This window comes from Lepisosteus oculatus, chromosome 26, assembly GCF_040954835.1.
Source record: "Lepisosteus oculatus isolate fLepOcu1 chromosome 26, fLepOcu1.hap2, whole genome shotgun sequence".
NCBI lineage: Eukaryota > Metazoa > Chordata > Actinopteri > Semionotiformes > Lepisosteidae > Lepisosteus > Lepisosteus oculatus.
The window spans coordinates 2,993,082-3,016,395 of NC_090721.1; the positions used below are offsets into that span (position 1 = coordinate 2,993,082).

Genomic DNA, 23,314 nt, shown 5'->3' on the forward strand with positions numbered 1-23,314 from the left:
AAGAACTTTGGTTTCGGGACAAAATAGAAAATTCCTATTGTTGTGTACTTACTGTAAGTGTGGATTTGTAATTTTTTTTAATCTGCCATTTTCAAATGGAAATGGCATTACTCTGCTGAACCCACTGAATTTGTTAATGTTAATCAGTGCTGGAAGCCTTTGTTTCCCAATGTCAGACTTTGGGCTAAGTGTCCCGTGGTGTCCCGTTCAGGGTGTGTCCTGCCTTGTTCCCATTGCTTGTTGGGATAGGCTCTGGCTCACCTGTGACCCTGATTTGGAAGCAGTGGTTAGAAAATGGATGGATATATGTTTTGAACGGTCCTGAAGAATTGGGGACATGGATTGTTCTCACCTCTTCAAAATGTGTCAGAAGGTGAACAGAAGATTACATTATTTCTATCTTCTTTTAAAATAATATTAATGTATACACATTTTCTGGCTGTTGGTCTTGTTGTGTGGAGCTGACATTTACCCTTGAGCATTTGCATGTTTCAATATTTGTTTAGCTCTCATTCCTCATCTTTGGCATGATCTGATCTTTCCAAACATCCTTAAGTCTCAATCGCTTGAGCTGCTTATGTTGTGGCCAAAAAAGGGGAGGGGTTGTGCCGGCTTTTTTCTAAAAGAACAAGAGAAAATGCATTGGCAAAATACAGCAAGGAGTGGGGTTAGCTTAGCAGAACAGCCTTGAATAGCTTGCTAGGAAGTTAATGCAGAACGTGTGAGGCTCTCCGAGCACTCGCTGCATTAATCTCAATGATTGCTTTGATCTTTGTCCTGCAGTGGCTGATATCTCCATTGTTCAAACTGATAAAAGGGCCTGATTGAATTGTGCTGGGAGTTGGCTATGTGGGTGCTCGTCACCTTTGGTGTTTTGCTCTTTTTTGTAAACGTGAAGAACTGAATCACGAAGATAACTCCTGACTCATCACTTGGTGAGAGCCAGGGGCTGCTGTGGAGGCTATGCAGTTAAATCACCCAGAAATTATAATGAATCTGAATCTTTTGTTTTTAAAGAGGTTGCAAAACTGAGTTTTTTCAAAGGCTACTGGGATGATCATATAGACTTATACAGTGTGTGTGTGTATTCATGACTTAAGATAACCCAGAAGTACTGATCTTTACTATATCACACAAAAAGAGACCAGGTTCAATTCCTCTCATCCCTTATGCACTCATTATCCTACTTTTCTTCCTTATATGTCAGGAGCCTCTAGGTCTAGAGGCCTGCAATGTGGATTTGCTCAGTTCCCTCTGAGTAAACTGAACTCATTATTTGCTTAATTGTGCCGTAATGTACTGGGTTAGTGCATTAGCAGTGGAGCTCCTGGAAAAAACACACTCCGCTGAATCTCTGGCTTGGTGGAGGAATGCAAAAATTGTTATTTTCCAGATGAGGTTATAATTTTAGTTTCGTGTGACAATTTTTTGTCTGCTACTCTTCTGACACACGAAGCCATTAGATTCTGGATGATGATTTGCAGCCTGTCTAGTTTTCTAGGTCGTTGCTTCGTTGTCGGTCTTGAATATCCATGACTGGGGAAAGCGGAAACTTCCAGGACACATTGGACAGCTATGATATCACCGATGGCTTGGGTTAGCCACTGGTCTTATTCTTTCAAGTTCCTGAAGTGTAGTGTAAGAGCAGTCTGTCCACACATCTTCCTCAGCACAACCCAGCACTTAACAGGCTTTTCTACCAGCTCATCTCTAATGATCAGTCTGCTGAACATTGCAAAGAGGGAAGGACACATTTTTAATGTTTATTTTATTACCTACCTTTCTTTAAAGAGCCAATGAGTCATTGTGTCTTCAATCTATGGTATTGGGCAAAAAAGTTCATTACTTTCTGGGTGCAGGATGTTTTTTTTTGTCATTTTACATCAAATATAAAAGTAGAACTGTTTTTTTTTACAAGAATCACATCTCTAGTATCATGGCCCAACGTCGCCAATAACAGCTGTCTAAATTATACAGCCATTTATTCTAATCTGTCCACCGCAGGAGTGAAATATGAGTTAAAAGGACTCTGGGGTTAGTTTTCAGTGTCACCTAGAAGCTCTGTTAGCGTGACTGGCGTTGCAAAACTCAGCATCTGCAGACATGAAATGAAAAACAGCTCGCCTTGTTTCATCATTAACAGATTTTCAGTTTTTCACTGTACTGTCATTTAAGATTAATTGTCTAATTAGAGACTGGATTTTTTAAGCACTTTGATCAGAGTGGCCAAATTGATCCATTCTCCCTTCCATGGTGTGAGGTGGAGCTTTCATGGCTTAACACAGAGGATTAGATGTTAATGTTTTCTGATCTGTATGATGTAGGATAAACCAAACCTGTTTGCTTTAGGGGTAAGGTCTGTGAAAGAGTTGCTGTTTATTAATCTGTGAAAGAGATTTCAAGAGATTTACTTCAGTTCAGATACTTCATGTACAGGTTAATTATTTCAATTGTCTTGGTCTGTACCGATACTCAAATAATGTATTACCTAGAAAAAATGCAATTGATAAAATAGACAGACAATCTCTTGAATTATTCAGGATGGTGAAATTTCAGCTTGCTTCATATTGAGAAGTAGGAGTTGTAGGCCTACTGAGGCATGCAGGAGTTTAAAAGGGTGTGCCAACCGTCCATATAAATTCTTGATTCTTCAGACTTAATACAAAGAATGGTTTGGCCACAGTACTATTCACTAGTAGGTCTAAATTCTTTAACACTTGTTTTTTCAGCAGCAAAACAGATCTTGCTGCCTAATTTCTTGTGTGTCTGGCATGAAAATCCTTTAGCAGGTGGCTGCTAGTCAGGTGTGAAGAGAGGTCTTTGTTTACCAGGGGCACTGGGGACGGCAGCGGGGCTTTTCATTATTAGCTGTGCTGAAGTTGTAATATTTTAATCGGAAAAGGTATCAGATGCCGCTCGTTCATAATGTAGTGAGCCATAATCTACCCAGAGTAGCACAAAAGACTCGAGCGTGCGAGGCAGGTGAAACTGGAAGACCTAGCGCTGCGTCCGGATGAACAGGACAGGAGCTGCTGGGACTGTGTGGACTGTAGGTACTGTAGGCCATTCCAGTCTCCTTCTAGTAAACCAGTGTTTTCCCCTCGTTCCAGTGACATGAGGCAGCTCACATTGTGAGCAGAGAAAACTCAATTAACCTTTACACAGGAAATGAACTGTTGTTTTAAAGAGGGCCTACACAAGACCAATCAAATTTATTTTGGATTTGTTGGGTTTTTTTCTTTAATAATAATAATAATTGCTTACACTTATATAGCGCTTTTCTGGACACTCCACTCAAAGCGCTTTACAGGTAATGGGGACTTTAATTTACTGATGGGTCCTGCAAAAGTTCATTTCTGGAGTGACGACTGGACAAGTCGCAAAGGTGGAGTCCGAGGCAGAGTTGTTCTCGTTGTGCTGATTTCCCTTGTCTTGTATCCTGCAAAGACCAGCTGTGATAATTAGACCTAATTCCTTGTGCCTACAGGGACACATGGGCATATTCCTTTCGGGGGTGGAGTTAATTGTGTACTTAAAATAATCTGGGAGGGCAGGGCTCAGTTGACCCCATGGGCTATTATTAGGCTGCTCCCAACAGCCAATTATGGATGACTGATCCCAAATACAGAAGAGAAATGGCCAAGAGGTTTGTACTGAAGCATGATTCTTTTCTCATAGGTAAAGAAATTAAGGTCTAGGTTATTCCTTCAGTGGTGCAGTGATTATCATTGCTGCCTCACAGCGCTGAGGCCCTGGGATGCTCTCTGCATGGCGTTTGTGTGATCTCCACATGTTCACACGGGTTTCATCTGAGTTTTCCGGTTTCCTCCCACAGTCCAAAGACATGCTGTGGCTTCTGGGAAAGTCGGCCCTGGTGCGTACTGTGTGTCTGTGATGGACTGGTGTCCCATCCGCCTTGTGCCACTGCTTGCCAAGATCCCGTGATCCTTTATTGGATGAATCGCTGGCGACCAGTGTTTGTCACCTTTTCCCAGATTAGGCTGTGTGTTGTTTTAGTTAGGAGCTGCACTGGCAACACAAATGAAGAAGTGCTAGAAACCTGCACACTGTGTTTTTATGGAGGTTTATCACAGTACGCTGCACAGTTTCCCCCTCGTTTTACTGTGTATTTATCATGCTGTATCACCAAGATTTCCCCATAATTTAATGATATCTTGCCCAGTTACCTTGAGATTTGACAGCAAATTTAACATTCTTGTTCACAACATCACAAGGCAATGACACTACTGATTAAATAATGTTTTCTGGGTAAATTCTACTTACTTTATAACTATATCTAAATTATTTTAACCCACAATTAGATATGTACAGTACCATGAAGCCTTTCTCATTAATATTTCAGGGTACTGCTTCCTAAAATGGTTTGCCTGGGGGTCCAGAGATAAGTCCATGTTTCTCCAGAAAGGTTTGTGTACTTTAGGAACAGCAGTGTGTCATCTTGACACAATCGGTTTGGCTCTCAGTTATCAAAAACGTTCCGTGGCTCTAAAAACGCACCATATGGTCACAAGTAAACAGAGTTTTGGCTCACTTACCAGTCTATAATTTTCAATACCAGTACGAGTTCTTTGCATGGAACTTCCTGGATAGGACTTTCATTTAAACTGTAGCTATTGAGGACATTCACAAAAGCAGTCCTGAAGCCCTATGTCTGTTAGAGTTATGTTTGTTAGAGCTGTGGATTTCTTTTAGCTCAGATGACGATCTCTATTTAAACTGAGAGCTTGAATATGATTATCAGGAATATTTTGTCACTTTCCTGGTCAGGGAGATAAAGACAGTGCATTGGTTAAAAAAAATCACACTGGCCTAATGAACCTTTTCCTGAATGGCAGTAGCCAGAGCAAACATACCCATAGTAATGCCCTGAGAAAAAGTGATTGAGAAGGTTATTCAGGGAACAGCAGAGGCTGGCTAATTGAACTGGCAGAGTTCCAGTAGGATGGATACTGTATCCTTGAAAGGCTGGCTGCCACATTGACAAGGGCTGGCAGGCACACAGACCTGTGCCTAGCATGGTTCACGGCTTTCATCCAATCCCAGTGCTATTCAAACACTGTAGGGCGACGCTAAAGAAAGATGCTGGAGCTTTAACTTCAAAGAGTCACCCTTTTGGTTTTTTTATTCATCGTGAGGAGAAATACTCCTCAATCCCTAAATTAAAGGAGCAATTCACATCCTTTCCAATGTCCTCAGCTCTCTTTACTTTTTCCTTGTTGACAAATCCCAGTGAGTGTGGCCTGCATGATTCTCCTGAGGATTGTTTCAGTCTAGAAGATTATGAACCATTTACATGTACAGTACACTATCTTTTCCACATGGGAGTAATATTGGGAACATTGAGTTGATTAGGGGAACAGAGAACAGTATATACAGTATGTTTTGTTTAAGATAAACGGTCCATTCCCAGTACAAAAGATTCAATATGTATAATGTGTATGTTATTGTATGTACATGATATCTATAAAATGTTATATTGAAGATGTCCATATTAATCAATGTGCAATCAAACATAGGTTTTGCATACTGTATCTAGTGTATAGCTTCACTGTACAGTCTATGCTTTATTTCACAGACTTCACTATAAAGATTCGAAGGACTATTAGATTTTACTACTTTTCCTATGAAGATGTAGGGTTTCATTTGCTTGTCCTTTTATTTAATCATTTTGGAGCCAGGAGGTCTCTCTGTGGGCTTGCAAAGATGCAGACAGGCAGAGGAAAGCTATAAAAATCCCATTATCACAGCCAGCATCAAAAACTCCCACTGCCCACAGACACTGGTCACAGGTAGCACAGAACGTCTGTCTGCAGGAAGTAAAACTTTTCAAGGAGCAACCCACAGGAGACAAGCTCTGCATTTGAACACGCACTTTAAAAACATTATCAGTTTCTTACCTTATTTTTACCTCATCATCATTCTCCTTGGGCTTTAATATTTTTACCTTGCTGTCCCTGTAATGGAGAGTTTTTCTGTCACCCTTATAGGCCTGGTTTTAACTATTTGCAGTGGCGGTTGTTGAAAGGGGTTGTCTGTAAGAAAGGACCAAATGTACTGGTAAGTAAGTACATTGGATGTAACAAAGTTTAATTCAATTCAAACTTTATTACCCATCCATACCATTTTCTAGCCACTTTATCCAGTAAAGGGTCATGGGGTAGTGAGAGTCTATCCCGGCAAACAGCAGGCACAAGGTGGGATACCCTCTGGATGGGACGCCAGTCCTTCACAAGGGATACACTCACTCCAGGGCCAAGTTTTCCAGAAGCCAGTTAACCTACCCTACCAGTATGTCTTTGGGCTGTGGGAGGAAACTGGAGCACCTGAAGCCAACGCACATGAACACCAAGAACATACTGTAGACACTCCACACTGATAGCACCCCAGGTCCAGACCCGACCCCAGGCCCCAGCACTGCTAACCACTGTGCCACTCAGCACTTGTCCAATGCAACACCACAACAGAAACAGACAAACATCACCAACAAAGAGCACAGGATAACACTGTTTCAGGAGGTCAGAGAGTTCCGTTCTATTGTGCATGAGTGAGATCGCAGTGGGGGGAAAGATTTCCTGAGTTTTATTCATGATAAGCCTGGGGATACAGAGGCATCTCTCAGGTGGGAGTAGTGTCAATTCACAATGGAGGGGGGGTGAGACGTACTTTGTAGAGGGCAAAAGGTTTGTTTAGGTTTATTTGTTGTGTCCCAATTTTGGTGCTTATCCTCACAATTTCCCCAACCTACGGTAGTACAATTAATGGTACTGATGTTGCCAGACCAACACATAATACTGTACTGTATGTCAAAGTGTTTTCACTTAGTGGTCTATAAAAATAAGTGTTAAAATAGGTCTATGTATCTTAAAGTAGCTGAATTTAATGATTACAATGTGTTGGGAGCAGCACTGTTATGAGCTGTTATTTTACAATCTACTGCTCTGGAGTAGGTGGGGGGAATCACACTTATTTAACCCACAAATAAAGTGTCATGGGAGATCTCATCTGTCACAGGATCTTTGGCTGATTCACAGCACTCTGACTTGGGTTGGAGGCTCAGTATGACCTGCTGTACAGAGTGGAGTTGTCTATGTGCTTGTGTCACCAGCCATTTCTTTTTTTGTTTTTTATGACTAAAACTATAAGGTTCAAAATCACTTCTCAATTGCATGAACAAACAGCGCAGAGGAGAAAAAGTAAGGTGGATGCAATGAAGGTGGTCTTGCCAGGACATTACCCTCGGTGCTAAATAAACTGTTTTTGCTCTGTTCAGAAATCCTTAGCACCCAAGGAAGCACAATGAAAAATGATCTTCTGCGGGTCTTCCCAATCTGATACCGCTGTTTGGCATGGTGCCATCATGTGTAAGGAAGCTCCCAGAGATGAGAAGGAAAACGAAGAGGAATCCTGCAGGTGGGCACCTCCGCCCCCCCCGCCTTCAGCCCCTTCACGTTTCAACATGCCACAGGCGGTGCAGAAATTGCGCGCATGGCTCGCCAACAGCACTGCATGCCTGAAAGTGCCCCAGGGCCTGTGCTACTGCTGAGAGGCAAGAGAACCGCAGTGCTCTCAGCCTACTGTGGGCTGTCCCTTGGGGAATCCTGGTCCCAAAGAATTGGGTGAGCACACAAAGATAAAAATCTTTTCCACGGAACTGTATCAAAAGCTGTCTGAAATTCTAAATAGACTGTATCTTGTTCTTGGTGTGTATGCACAAGCTAGTTAAACAAGACTTACCTGATGTGTCAGTCTTGATACTTGTACTGTACTTCAATATTTATCATCATTTTACTGTTACATAAACATAAACTGTTTTTTTTTTTTGTAGCAGTGCAGGCAATGATGATCGTACGGGAAAGACTGAGGAACCAACATTCCAGCCTGGGCAAATGTATGAAATCTCAAGAGAGAAAAAATACCCTTTTATCAGCCTCGTGATATAATATTTGCCTCTAGGCATGTGGTCCCTCTGAGCCGTGGCTTGCAGGCTCAGTACTACTGGAACACAAAACTTTAGAACCCCTTTAATAGTGACATGGGGGCCAGGCACAAGTGAATTGAAGATGTTAATGAGTTTGCGCTCCCTGTGGCCTCAAACCTCATCTGTTCTGTGAGCTGTCTGTTACCACCACTGGTTGCAGTGCCAGGTTTGATCACTCTGGCCTCTGGGTGTCCAGCACATCGTCCTTCAATCCTTTAAGCCCACTGCAGTGCGGAGTGGGAGCTCTACAGTGGTCACAGGGCCAGAGACAGGAGGATAATTCAGTAGAGCATTCCTGTTATTAGTCAGAAAGAGAACTGTGCACTGGTGCATTAAAGGAAGACAGAGAAATGTCATTTCAGAACTGCTTGAAGCTGAAGCATCTCTGAAGTGGATTCTCACACCAGTGTTTATGGCAATGCTAATGCTACAAGCCATGCTATTAAATTAATCACTCATAGTTGCATCAACTTGATTCCTTGTCTTTGCTGTCCTCATGTCCTGAGGAAGGACATGCTTCAGATGGGTGACTGCCATTTGGAAAATGTATAGTTCTGGGGTAACAGGAATATGTCAAGACAGTGAATTGCAGCAGACTAAGGAGATCAACAATAGAGCAAGAAATATGACGGGTCAGAGTGGCTCTACAATCTGATCCCCTGCGTTTGTGGGCACGTGTGATAGGCTTGCTTTCGCCAGCAAACACAAAAAAGCAGCGATTGCAGATGGAAAGGCCTTTTGAATTTTTAATGCCCTGGCCTCCCTGCTTTAATTGGCTTTTGCAGTCCCCCTTCAGTCTGGCACGAGGGGAGTGTGGTACAGAAGAAGCGAGGTGGGGGGGTGGACAGAAGGCCTGGAGAGCTGTGCTGATCCTGGGCAGCAACACCCTGCTCTCTGTCACAGCCAGCTGGACAGGACCCTGCGTGAAGAGTCTGCTGTCTCAGGCACCTGCTAACTGTACCACTCATCCTACTTTCAAAGCTTCCACAAAGCCCCGCACAGCCAGATCTCTCTTTCTCTTCAAAAAACAAAATCAGGCAGAAGTAGTGGCCATGCTTTGACTCGTGCATGCCTGGAATTTGTGATGTAGGGTTTCATTCTTGCAGCGGCACCACAAAATCCCTCTTTTGTTGGCACTCAAAAAGCTACACCATAGTTTCATTACTTCTTTTGTGATAGAAGTGCTTTTTTTGCCTCCATTTTGTGATTAGTTCCTTTTTTTCTCAGCACAGATACCTAGTCCGTTTTAGACTGTCAGTGCATTTCAGCTACGCAGATTGGTGAGATGGGTGGGAAGATTTTTTAAAAGGTAGCACATACCCCCCAAAAAAGCCACATATGCAAAAGAAACAAAACTATTTCTGTACTGTGTGTTTTCTCTTCCCGTTGTTTCCCTTGAGGGCCAAGTGCGCCTATCTGATAGCACTGAATTTTAAAATAGCTTTTTCTGAAATGAAAAATGAGCTGGTATATTCATTCCTCCCTTTCTTTCATGGATGCAAGCCTAAAACGCCCAGGGATGTGCAGAGCAGAATGCTCCAGGTAAGATGGATTGAGTCTGTGTGTTGTCTTTGCACTCCACAAGCTTGCGTTTTACTGACAGGCTCTTAAGAATGAAATGCTTTCAGAGCTCCTGAAACGTCTCAATGAATTTTTTGACTACAAGGTGTTGGTAGTGATCAAAATTAAGCAGTACAAGATCTTTGATAGAATGTGGTAAGTAACGAGAAATGGTTTAAACATTCTTCTTCAGTCACCTACCTAAAAAAAAAACAGATTCTGACTCTTGGTGTATTCATACTGTATCTGATATATTTTCAAAAACTTTTATGAATAAGAAAGGCTTCCTTATTCATCAGTTTCAAGAAATGTGTTTTTCCTTCCTAGTTCAAAACATGTCATGTTGATTTTCTGCAGCACTTTTAGAGGCTCCTGCACATGCATTGATGCATATCAAGTACCTGGTGCACTGGCTAAGAGTCCGTTTGGGCCTAGTTAGTCTGGCTAAGGCATATTTCACCCTCGCTGATCTGTGGTGCAGTGAGCAGCAAAACTGATCATGTTCATCCCCAAGGTTCTGCACCTTTCTGTCTGTAAAGATCTGTAAAGGTCCTTTGAGACCTGAGAACTTGCTGGTGGGGGTGACCACTGCCCTGCTGTCCAGGGAAGGGGTGATCCAATTGTGCTTTTTCTGCTTGTGGAGGGTGTGGGGGAGGTGGGATGGTGAGAAATGGGAGGAATGAGTGTTTCCCTGCTTGCGCCTGGCCAGTCACTGGAATGTCATCTGGAATGAAGCCAGCACACCCAGATATTTGATGTGTGGGTGTCAGCAGACAAAGGGGACAATACATGGAATATATAGGATTTCTATTATTGTTTTAAAAGTTTACACAGGACACAGGGGCTTATTTGGCAAACCCTTAACACCTGTCATGCTTTTTGGAAAGAAAGGAATAAAACATTATCATAAATTCAGTCTTAATGTTATTACTGGTGATGAGAACGACCTCTTAAAGATCTGTGCTTCATGGTTGATGGAAAAGGTAGGGACCTCAAATGTGTCTCTTTGAAAAACATTTTTTTTCCCCATTCAGTTACTTTAAAGACCATTGGGCATGTGACCCCCAGGATGGTTAACTGTCTGTCAGTTTGTCTGATTAGTCTTTGCTGATGGCATCTGTTTGGGCCTGCTAAAGGCTAGTCCGGGTTTCAGGCTATATACAGTAGCTCTGCCTAAGCTGGGCATTTGCATTCTATTTCAAAGGCGCACGAGCTGTACTTTGCCTTGCAAATGATTTGCTGGTGTGAAGCCACCGCCCACCTCCACTGCCTGCTTGGTTGGATCGTGCATTTTCTGTAAACAGGTGGTTCCTCTGGGAGAACAGGGGCTGGTAAATGGCCCATGAAATGAGCTCAGAAGCTGCAGTCTGCTGCGAGGGCAAATATTGATCCTCAGTTCATCCAGTGCAGAGGAATTACCCTGCCAAATTGCACCAATTCTCTTGTTTCCCTCCTGACAAACCCCCCCGCACCCTATCAGCAGATGCTGTTCAGTAATGTAAGAGAGACCTAGCTTATCAGAGAGATGCTGTACTTTACTGTAGGAGGGGCACACCTGCTGACATCAAGCTCAGTCAGTCAGAACGGCCAGCTGCTCTAAATTAGGTCACTATTTTATTTAAAGACTCAGAGTTGAGGCTGTAATCCCCTGAGTTTCTTTCTTGTACAGTGTAGCCCACATAGAAGTAAGGGAGCAGCAGTGAGGAAAAAGTTTTAACAAGCCCTGGCTTAAAAGAGGCACTTCACAAGTGAAACCTGTTTTTTTATTTTTCGTAAACGTTAAGTTTGATGAAATTATGGTGAACATGAAAAAATTCACCCATTAAACTCAGGCATGTGTTGTAGTTGCTCAAAAGCAGAACTTTTCAACAATAAGATCGCATGGCATCTGATCTTATTGTTTGCCTAGATTCTTATTTGCTCCCAGTGAAGGTATATAAGCAGGCCAATTAACCCAGTGTACCTGTAAGGGGAAACAGCCTGGTGAATCGTTTTAATGTCTTTCTGTGAGCTTTCCAGTGATTCACCTTGCATGAGTATCCTGCACCACTTGTCCAGATCAATAGAAAATACTAGACCAGTGATTAGTCCATTGTGAGGACTGGATAAACATTAACAGCATTTGAACCAGCGTTTTGTTAAGTGCTCAGCTGTTCCTGCAGGCATTCAGGTAGTGCTATACTACCAGCTGAAGTGACACAACTTTTAAATATAATATGTTAATTGTATAAAATCTGTTAGGTACATGAAGTAAATCCCAGGTTGTGGAAAAAGATATATGTTGACAATCCTATAAATTGGATAAATAATATACTTCTGTATTCTTATAAATTCATGTTGATTTGCTGTGTCCACATGTCCACTGACTTTAAAAGCAGTGAGGAGAATACCTGTGAATAACCCATATTACGCCCAGAAGTGGACAAGACCCGCTGTCAAAGTGCTATACCACAGTCACCTTCAGCTTTGCCTCAAGGGAATGAGACTGCAAGACATGGTTTTGGAGGAAGCAAGCTTCCTTCACAGATTTGCATTGGAATGGATGTGCACCAGTCTGTGTCAACATTACCATGCTAGTTCGCACACATGACTTGTATCATCTGGGCACATTAGAAAGGGCACTGTCATCAAGGAGTAAGAGATGCTCACATGTTTTCTTTCTTCCAGAGGATGAAGGGAATGGAGTTGAAGGGACAGCTTTATTGTTTTAAAGAGCTCAGATCCAACATAGAATACATGCTTTCATGACTGAAACTCGTGAGAAAGCCAAATGATGTAAAATGTCAGTTCTTTCGAATGGAAAGTGATCACAGGATTGTGCCCAATGAAATACAATTCACCTTTGCACTGAAGACGAAGTAGTAAAACTTTGTGGAATCCATGTTACACAGTGACTGTCCACTGTAGGTTTGTTTCTTCTACCCATGTTCTCCTCCCACAGTTCAAAGACATACTGATATGTTAACTGGCTTCTGGGAAAACTGGTTGTGGTGTGAGTGTGTGTGATTAGAAAATGGATGGATGGGTACTCTTAACTTGCCATTTTAAAAGCTATTTCCAGGCTTCAAGGTGCTGTTTCTTTTGAAAGAACTTGAAAACCTGCTGAGGACACACAGGCCTTCCAGGACCTGGACTGGACAGCCTTGCTGTATTGTTCTGAGAACAGAATATTTTAAATGCCTATGAACTTTTAAGTGGAAAGGTCTATTTTGCGTGAGTAAACATTCTGTCACTTGATCCCTTTGGCCCTGCATATGCATAGAATATAATTAAATGACAGAAAATGCAGCATGAGAAACAACCCCAGCAGGCTGTGGGCCGAGTCAGAGCTCTGAAGAGCTCAGCATTAATAAGCGCTTGTTACGAGAACCTTTTAAATCAGCCCGTTATGTGCTTCACCCTTATTCAGAAATTCAACTGCATGAAAAGCCTGATGAGTTTCAAAGGGTTTTTCTGAGTGACTGTTTTAGGCGGACGGCCTTCAGACGAGGGAGTGGAGTGCTCAGCTGTTGTGCTATCTGAAAAGGTTCTGAGATTGAGAGCCTTTGAAATTGGGCTCCATCGCATTCACCTTTTCCAAGCATTCAGTCCATCACTACTGTATGTTCCTCCTGTGGTCTTTTTTGAAGTCCAAGGTGGAGGAGCCAGTTTTTCTTTTTCCTTTTTGTGTGCGGTACATTTCCCACAAACCCACAAACCCATTCTGGCTCATGCCATCTGAAATGCCAAGAACTGCTGCAGCCAGGTTTCAGCACCAGGCGGGAACCTGGGCCATGCTGTATGGCAGGTTTAATAAAAACGATTGATGTTGCCCATCCCAGGAGCTCCATTGGCATTCCCAGCTTTTTCTAATTAGTAACACCATATGGGTTTGAATCTAAAATCCATATGATTCATGTTGTACTCCAGACTAGTAGTAGCATTTGGAAGTCCCCCTATACTTTTTTTCTGATGTGTATTTAGTTGGGAGGAACAATTACTCCTTATGATAAATCAAATCTTTTTATCCAGCTGAGAATGACTGGGAGGTGACATACTCACGGCACTGCAGTTTTTTTTTAGCACCACCTGTAACAGCGCAAGACATTTAAATAATGTGCTCAGGGTCAAACCCAAGCAGAGACAGTGGCACAGCCAGGATTTGAACCTGTATCCTTTTAATTAACAAGCAAACCAGCTAGCCTAACTAACTACAAGTTAGCAGCTGAAGACTTTGTGCACTATGGATTTTGTTTCCTATCACAATCTATCGAAAATATGAAGTCCTGCTAGCCTCTGCTAGGCTGGCTTCCAGAAGGAGGTGATCAAGTCTCGGCCATTCTTCTGAGCCAGCACGTCCCTGTGTACAGTACATCTGGATAGGCAGAGCATGCAGCTGCTGTGCTGAGAGGGCGTCTGCTGGAGAACATGTCTCATTTCCAGGGGAGATGACAGTGCTGAGCGAGAGCCATGAGCACAGGGTACTGTAGGTAGTCCTGACTCAGTGAGAAACAAAACACCATGAATAAGCCCATCAAGCCTTCAGCCTTCAGAGGGAGCAGAGTGTCTGATAATTTGCCTGTTTTTTCCCCCCTTCAAGCTGCAGCAGGGGATGAGTCACTGCCACAGTGCCAGAAAGGAATATGTTAATGAGGGATAGCCCACCTGGACAGAAAAAAAAGCTTGCCTGGAGAGGAGATAAAACAAGCTGCAGTGCTGAGCAATAAAATCTCTGATGTATTAATGGTGACTCCGGTGAGCAAATATGATAATTGTGATTCATCATAAATTGCTGAACACTTCCCCCCCCCCCCAGACTGTGTGATTTTTCTTTGTATGTGGGCTGTAGCTCATAAACATTCCTGGGGTTGCTATAATACCGGCTTCATAGATCTGCACTATTGCAGCTGAAGATGACATTTTAAAGGCCACTTTTGTTAAAAACATTATTTATTGTTACTATGCCATTTTGCTGACTTAAAGAGGCAGGATTTGGGGAGTTTGTCCTCTCAAAGGTTTTATGTAGTTTTATCATGTCTCAATAGATTTAAGAAAAAAAAATATTTTTATGTCATTTGAATTGTAATTCTCTCGTGCTGTTTTTTCCACCATAGGATTCTGTTTTTTTTTCCCTGCCATTTCTGGGAGGTACCTTGTTGGAGTCAGCTTCAACAAGGCTTGGCAGCTTGTTCCAGACTTCCACAACTCTTTGTGTAAAGACGTACCTCCTGGTTTCCCTTCCTGTTTTCTTTGCTGAAGATAAGGTAAATCCAACAAGTTAATTAATTCTGTTTACCTGTATCAGGTCTCCCCATAAACCCCTCTAATTGCTTGAGATCCCACACCGTTTGAGAAGTGGACCACAACTGTAATTACAAATGTCTTAATATACAGTTAAGGGTTAGCTAAGCTTGGAAGGAACAAAAAGACATCAGACACACTTCTAGAGCCTCTCACCTGTAGTCTGGTGCTAATGTAAAATGTCTTTGGAATCGATTTCAGCACTTCTGAACACAAAAGAAAAACTGTTTTATTTTCTCTGCACCTTAATGAAGGTACAGTGCATTTAATACCAGTAACACAATATTATCATTTATTACTTTCAGCATCAGTACTTTAGTATTCGTTGTTACATTTTTAGTTAATGGACTACATTCTATATTCATTTTTCCATTCAACCATCCATTATTACAAAGCTGCTTATTGGTCATAAAGGTCACGATAACTTGGAGCAGGTCCCAGAAACACAGAGTTTGAAGCAGAATGACACCTCTGAATGGCATGCCAGTGCATCACAGTGTGCACATACACGTTTCAGTGTCATTTTAATCTATTGCCCTCAATGGAAATGTTTCTAGGTTTTCTTCTCTTGAGGAAAACAAAATGTATGGAAAAAGGGACCCAGGGAACTTTAGGGGCAGAGAAAACACAAACCTGTCTTCACACAGCAATCAGCCATTGTCAGGTCTTTTTGTAAGTCTGCATGGCATGGTACTATCTCAAACACTTTTAATCAGCTGGCAGACTGTTTCCTGAAGGGGTTCCCATTTTGGACATTATACAAATTACATTCAAGTGTTTTTTTCATCCATAGTTCTTTTAGCGTGTAGAAATATTTGTTTTTTCTTCTTTCATCAGAAATCCATTGGTCTTAGGTGAATTTGAGATAAACATTTTACTGTAGTCCCCTGCCAAATGTAATGAGAGAGGAAAAAACTTTGTCAGTGTCAACTGGTGTTTTATCTCACCTGTAAGGCTGAGAGTAAGAAGGTTATATATTGTACAAACTGTAACACTTGAAGAGGCACCAGCACAGCTAGGATTTGAACCCGGATCCTTTTAATTAACAAGTAAACCAGCTAAAGTGTATACTTACTAAAAGTCTTAGTGCACCGTCAACGATGTAGATGCTGTCAACAAGGGAACACGGAACACTAACAAAACGATCTGCTTGAAATGTAACATATTGAAGGTTGTGTTTTTCAGAGTCCGAAAATAAGGAAATAAGGAAAGTGGAACTCAGTCACTGGGGCTTTTCTCAGAAGAAAATGAATCATTTACTAATGGCCAGTCTGTTTTTCATTTCCTGACTGCACTGCTAATTGTAAAAGGGACACAGACAGGCTAACCCTCAGAAATTTTTCACTTTATTATTTTGAACCTCAATCCATTTTTTTCTGCTGAGGTACAGTACGGTTGTTCTGCATTGCTAAGTGCTGTATGTCTGACATCCCATAAGGATTCCTGCTTTCACTGCCAGAGACATTCTCCTACAGAACAGTAGAAGTAGTTATTAAGATCATGTAATTGTGCGAAGAAATTCAAGGTGACACCTATCCACAGGTAACCTTCCGTGTGGCGTTTGCATGCTCTCTTTGGGTCCATGTAGGTTTTCACCAAGAGCTATAGTTTCCTCCCACAGTCCAGAAGCCAGTGGCCCAGCTTAAGTAGTTGTGAAGGGCGAGGGAAATCACACCAGTGAAAGTCCTTTTTAAAACGAAACTGGCACGGTAGAGCTCTTTATTCGTCTTTTTCCTACCGTGGCTTGTCAGGTGTCTCCCATTTCTTGGTGTTTTAAAGTCGTCAGCACCTCAGCCACTTTCTAAGGCAGCTTTTCCCTTTTCGGCTCATAAGTCTCCCTCCGTCTTCTTGGAAAAGTTCACTTCTCCTGCCTCTCCTGCAGAGCCCTGATGGGCCTCTAGCTTGCAGTTCAGCTTCCACACCTCTGCTCAGGAGAGCCCATGTTTTTACAGGGAAGATCGCAGCTGCTGTCATGTCATGGCAGATGTCCCCTCTAACAAGTATTTCTTCCACTGTGCTTTATGTTAGATTCACAGGTGTGAATGTTTCCCCTGGTTGCTTTGATTTCTTCTTAGAGTGTTTGTTTATTGTCATATGTACCCAAGTACAACGAAATGCTTACTTGTGTGTTTTCCTCACATGACAGATGACATAGCAGATGACATAAAATATAACATGACATCACAAATGACATCACAATTGTACAATGTATCACAATGTACTTTTTAATACAGATAGCTTCCACGAGAGGGATGTCAATACTTGTGATAACGCTCACATTTGTGACTAGAAGAATAAGGATTATTATCATAATCATCATGTAAACTCTTTTATACCCCCAATAGAGGATTTTGTTTACCAGGGGTTAAATACAGTAAAAATGAAAAGATACACTAAAAGTATTATAAGATTGTTTCCATAGTTACCCACAGTTCAGTGCAATGAAATGAATTAAAAGGAGACTGTAAAATGATTAGAACAGCTGATTGTATTATAAAAATAAATCAAACACTTGAAACATAGACAAGACTCAGACTTTGACTTAGGAATCAATATTATGTTGTGTCTAAATTCTGCTCCTGTAATGAACTTTTATACTATTTAACAATGCCTGAAATATAATAAAATCACCATGAAACATAAGATGTATATATTCCAATAAAGAATGAATGTGGTTTAGATTTGTTTGATTGAAAGAAGGAATGTCTTAGTAAAACACATTCCCTTGACTTTACTGATAGAAAATGACTTATCTCACCACAAAGGAAGATACAGCTAAATACAGCTGCCACCTCACAGGTACACCTCATGACAGCATGCCATTTGCAAAAATCCAATTAAAAATAATCAAACAAATGAATGAGGATTTATTAATAAACTCTTATAATCATAGCAGGGGATCTGTATTAACATAAGTACCATCTTGTTAGTCTTGGGAAATGATTAACTCATTACTTCTAAAGAAATGAAACAACTGCAGCACCTTCTGCTAAATGAAGTACTTCACTAATTGTCTTTTGGGAGACTCTGATATGATCTCAGCTTACTGCTCTACTCATGAAAAGAACCCAATTTTCCTGTCTGTCCTGATCCCAGCATGTATGCCTGTAGTGATCTCTGCCACATCAAATCGATCGGATGTCCGTGCTCTGTCTTGCACTTGTTGTTTTACTCTTTGTGACAATACCAAGTGACAAGGGAGAGGTATTGATGAGTTGAGAAAGTGGATGATCAGGAAAACACAGCCAGGGTACTCCCTGACAATCTGTGCTCCATGGCTTGTGGATTAATAATTCTCTAACAAGATGAGCTTTAATCACCAGAGTGAAGGCAGATCTTAATTACTGATCGGTGCTCACAAACAAGTTATAGTTTTACTCATCTGGCTGCATGACTGTGTGTGTGTGTCTAAGTTAAGCTATCTATGACTCACCTCTTACTAACTCTTCTTCCAAAAGGTAAGACAAGGTCATGGTGAATTAATGATGGTAGTAATGAAGATGATGCCATGCATTTTAAATGACCAGGGGTCTGTGCAAACAAACAGAGCTCAGAAATGACCAAATTGTATTATTTCCCTAATTAACTGCATTACATTGTAATTGTATCAAGGAAGTTGTAATTTAAAGAGGCCTGTACATCCTGCTTCACTGTGGCCTTCACAGAGATTCGCAGTTCCTGATCAAAGTGCTATATGTTTCAACAAGCACAGGATACTTTTAAAATCTGGGTTCTGTATCACAGAACATCACTTTTCTTTATTTTTGTAACTGTGGAGCTTAACAAAAAGCAGAATAAGAGTGGATTTTAAATCAAACATGGCTTAGGAGACTTCATTTAGAATTCCACCAAGGTACTGTAAACAACAATTCAAGAACTGCCTGAGAAATAGTCTTTAGTTCCAGAAGAGAGCTCTGTTTCACATGTCACGTAGTGTGCAGATAAAGCCTTGTACCTGCCCAATCCTAGACAGGCCCCAGGAAATTAATGAGGCCTCAGTCTGCAGGAGCCTTTCTGGGGCAGTAAGTAGGCCTGCGTTTTGTAGAGATGTCTGCGAATTGCATGGAAACGGGGACCAAAACAAATCCACTCTTTTGCCTCTGAGAGGCCCAGTCTTAATCCACGTTGATTTCTCACAAAATACTGACAAGCAACTGCAGCAGATTTGTTTCAATAAGGAATCATTTAAACCCACAGCGTTTACCCCTCCTGCTGAATGTCTTGCTTGTGTCATGCACCATTTACAGCTTTCCTGTGTTCCTTGGTTATTTCCTTAGGTGTTTTGATTTAAGGGGAAAGAAGGCTTTGGAGTCGCCAACAGATACAGTATCTGACCACTATCGCTGCATTTGTCTTCCTTCTGTATGTCTCCCAGGAGCCAGGCCGAGACATCTCTGCAGAGGTACTGTAGCTTAGTCTGGTATAGGCAGTAGCAGGAGCGACGTCAATGAATGACAGATCACAGAATATGGAGTCCTGCTTTGGCTTTGTGAAATGTATTGGGATCTCAGTAATCATTCACTAGCTCTTCAGCACAGACAGCACTGTGAAAGGGTCTGAATTTTAATTTCATGTTTGATTGGATTCACTGTTTTTCACGGAAATCCTAATGTTCACCCTTCTGCCATCTTCATGCATTTTTGCAGCGCCTCACAAGCATCCACTTGGTTGTCTTGTTCCATTAAGACTTTACCCTTTGCTTACAGAGTATTATTTACCTGCCCTCCTATGTCCTGACGATGTCACTAACCAAGGAAACAGCGTCTGTCTGCTCAAGCAAATGGCTGACATATTGTACAAGCACATTTGACCTCATAGCCTTGCCAGAACAAAACCAAAACTAAAAAAGAACCAGCCAGTGCATTTACTACAGTGTCAGTTTCAGGATTACTTCTTTTTTTTTAAAGAAAGAAGACCTATAAGGAAACGCAAGGTCTCTGCCTCTGCTCCTGTTGCTATTTATGCGTTACTACAGAGCACACAGCAAAGGGCAATGTTCGTTTCCTTCCTCTTTGCTTTGAGCACAGACTCTTGCTGTTGTGAGCTGTGGCCCAGCCATGCCCTCCACGTGGCTCTCCAATGCTTCACCCGGAAATACAGCTGAGATAAAACAAGCTCACAGAGGCTAGAATTACACACTTAAAAGCAAATGCAGAGCACAAAGCCCCTCCAACCTTTGGTGAAATAATTTTTGGAACTGAGGTGCCCCCCACTGTAGGTGTTATTGGCCTTTAATTCCTTTGAATAATGTATTCTAAAATGTCTTCTAAAACTGCCCCTGCCTTCTTTAAGGGACTGAAAGTGCATGTTTAAAAAGGAAGTAGAACAATGAGTCTCTCTGAATAAATAAATATGCGTTTGTGGAGTTCAGCTGGAGGTGAATAACACCTAATAAATTTCTATTCTAACTCTATGTGTACATAATGTTAGTTGACACAATTTAGAATCAGAACAGTAATCCAACCCAATTTGCTTTCCCTTGTTGTACTGTGTGTAAACCTTTGTAAGGCTCCCTGCACAGCAGAACGATTCACATTAGCAGCTTCCCCCCTCAAGTTTCATGTAAATCTCTGAACAGCTTAAGATGCAACAATTGCACGTATATTTCACCTTTTAATACCTGTCAGATGATCAGGTGTTAAGTGGAACCTTATGCATCTGTAGGGCAGAGGTAAGGAAACTGCATCAACAGTATGATTTCTGTCACTGCTGGCAGCCTGACCTTTTGCAACATTAATCCCAGATTGAAAATTCCTTCACCATGATGAGATCTGTCTACGGCATCTAATGACAGGCTGTACTGGAGGAAAGAAGTGTGGCAGAGACACCACTGGGCACCACCATTGTAACATTTATTAAAAAGCGAAGATTACTGGGCCTTACGTAGTTGCCTAGATGCATATTAAATCAGGTTTCTTGATGGTTGACAAAATAGTCAGTTTCAGCAGCATAGCGGTATAATTCCATAGATGTAGATGACTCTTACCTTTGTTCAGACCTCTTCTACTTTTAACCCAAATTGCAATGATTCATTGGATAGTTTAACATCTTGTTTCTAATTACTACACCTTTCTTGAGTATGGACACAATGTGCAACATAAGCTTGTATCCCCATTCATAACCAAAAATAAGACAGCACAAGAGTGCATTTTGCTTCTGAAGAGAGGCAGAGAGAGAAAGCGATGCTTCTTCAGCACGGGAAGAGAGAATGTTTTATCAAGCCGCTCTCTCTGTCTGAAAGCTGAGTTGTGGTTGATCTGTCTTCAGGAAACACCCTGAGGAAAGCAGAGAAGTCAGCCTGTGGTTGCTAACTTTCCTTCTCTGCCGTTTACTCTACAGTAATTTCACCTCGTGCTCTTTTAAAACATTTAAAACTGTTAACAAATCATAGACATACCATACCATATCTGAAAAATGTCTTCTTAATGCAAAAATTAATAGTCATATTGCTGTTGCATATCAGTGCATAAGAATGAAAAAACTCTTGTCCTCATTTATGACTGGCTTTAAATAGGCAACACACTGTACAATCATGGTATAGTCAGTGTTAACCTGGGGGAAAAAACGGACAATGAAGAACTTTTTACAACATGGCACTTACAAGACTTCATTCAATGCTACACATTTTGGAACAATATTCATTCAGGATGGTACAGTACAGTGGTAACAGACAGTAATTCCAAAATGATTGTGATAGCACTGATCGTATTCATTTCAAAGCTGCAGTTCAGTCAAAGTGCAGTTACATAGAGACAGAGATAACATTCTAATGTTAACTGAAGTTTGGGCCATAATTAACGTCATTAAACTGCAGTTGCTCCTCTTGTGGGTTACTATGCCGACAGACTGAGAGATGAGGAGCTGAAAGCTATGGCAAATGTTGCCATCTGTCTCTCATTAAGCATTTTCTAACTCAGGGTGTCACAGCGCCTGAGTACTGGGACATGATTTTTTAAAATGAAATGAATTTAAAAGATCCTTGTCAAGGCAGCTCTGGGATAAAAAAATCACTTAAATTACCAGGCAGTCGGCCCTCTGTACTTGTCAGAAAGAAGCTGACGTCTCAAGTTCAAGTGCATTGGACCGCTTTTTGTCTGGTTGGTTGCTGCTACAGTGGTGTACTGCTGGGTGTTTGGATTTCTCCAGGTTTGTTGGCACATTTATCAATTTTATTTTTATAAATCCCTCCCTGTCGCTTTAGAGAAGAAATGGATGCTTTTCAGACAAGCCCTCCCGGTCAGTTTTCTTTGATGTGTATCTGATCTCAGTTTACAAGCTCGAAGCAGGCTACTGTCAAGGTGAATATATGAAGTTGGTGGGGGAACTTGGTTGCTTTTGTCAAGTTCTTGAGAAATCCAGCACAAGGAAACATTGCCTTTCGCTTAAGGGGGTTAGATTCACCTTCCATTTGCTCAGGTGATCCATTGCAGAACATAAGTCGGCAGTTTTACAGCAACTGGCCTTTCTACACAGCAAATGAGGTTTAGGTTGAGATGACATGGAGGTTTATGGGAAAGAAAGACAGAACTTTGAGCCTTATTTGTTACCTAATCAAAGTCCCTTGCGAAATACATTGCTGAACAAAAACAACGTTTTGTATCGCTGTTTCACTTCAACTTAATGCTTTTCTTTCTTGTATAGAAACACAATACTACTTCTACTGAAATATTAGTCATACTTGATTTAAGCTAACAGGCCATCTAGGCAGGGTTGTATTATTATAGTAGATAAGGTACCCCTTTAGCTTTACGATTGTATATGACTGTGTAGAAATGACAAAATCAAAATTTGTATCATCTTGTTCCACAGGTAGTGAGATACCAACAGTCTCTAGCTATTGAATGACATTGCAGTTAACATTCATGTCTGTTCTAAAAGTGTCCAGTCTGTGCTATGCTGGGGTATTCTGTGAGTACGCCCATCTGTTGTCATGTTGGGAGGTGTGAATTCTATGGCCAAATGCGACAGTTTTAGCATATAAATCACTTAACAAACTGTGGGTAGTTACGGTAGACCAAAATAAATGCACAGTGCATGCACTGGAAAATCACTGGAAAACTGTGAGCATGCTGTGCTCATTTGTGGAAATATATTTCCTTGAAGGTAACCTGTTTCAGTAAATCGTGAAAAAGCAGCGGGGCTACATGACACACCTGAAATAACTATTCTCTGACATTGCCCTGGAGAGATTGGACAATCAAGAGAGCCCTCCCACTTTTCACTTCGTCTTTCAACAATGTGAGGGGGAGAGTGTGAAAAAAAATCTGAATTTCCGGTAGTTACCCCACCTGCAGAAAGCAAGGGCTTAAGTAAAGGTCTGTTTCTGGAAGAAACAAAGCAAGGGTTTAAGTTCTGAGTCTTTTCCTAAAATAATTTTCAGGCCCATAAAAGACAGAGAACAAAAGCTTTTCATCAGTTAGACTTTAGAATCACGTTACCTCAGATCTGTGCTTAGATTGCTCTAGTTTTTTTTTT

The 23,314-nt window shown here is 41.4% G+C and overlaps 1 long non-coding RNA gene across 1 annotated transcript; it reads left to right on the top strand.

Annotated features, from left to right (window-relative positions):
* The first annotated feature begins 9,276 nt into the window (after nt 1-9,276).
* On the top strand, nt 9,277-16,312 carry LOC107079900 (uncharacterized). The gene is made up of 4 exons (XR_001480807.2): nt 9,277-9,541; nt 14,139-14,293; nt 14,653-14,802; nt 16,025-16,312. It is a non-coding gene; the product is annotated as an uncharacterized lncRNA (long non-coding RNA).
* Nucleotides 16,313-23,314: the final 7,002 nt, after the last annotated feature.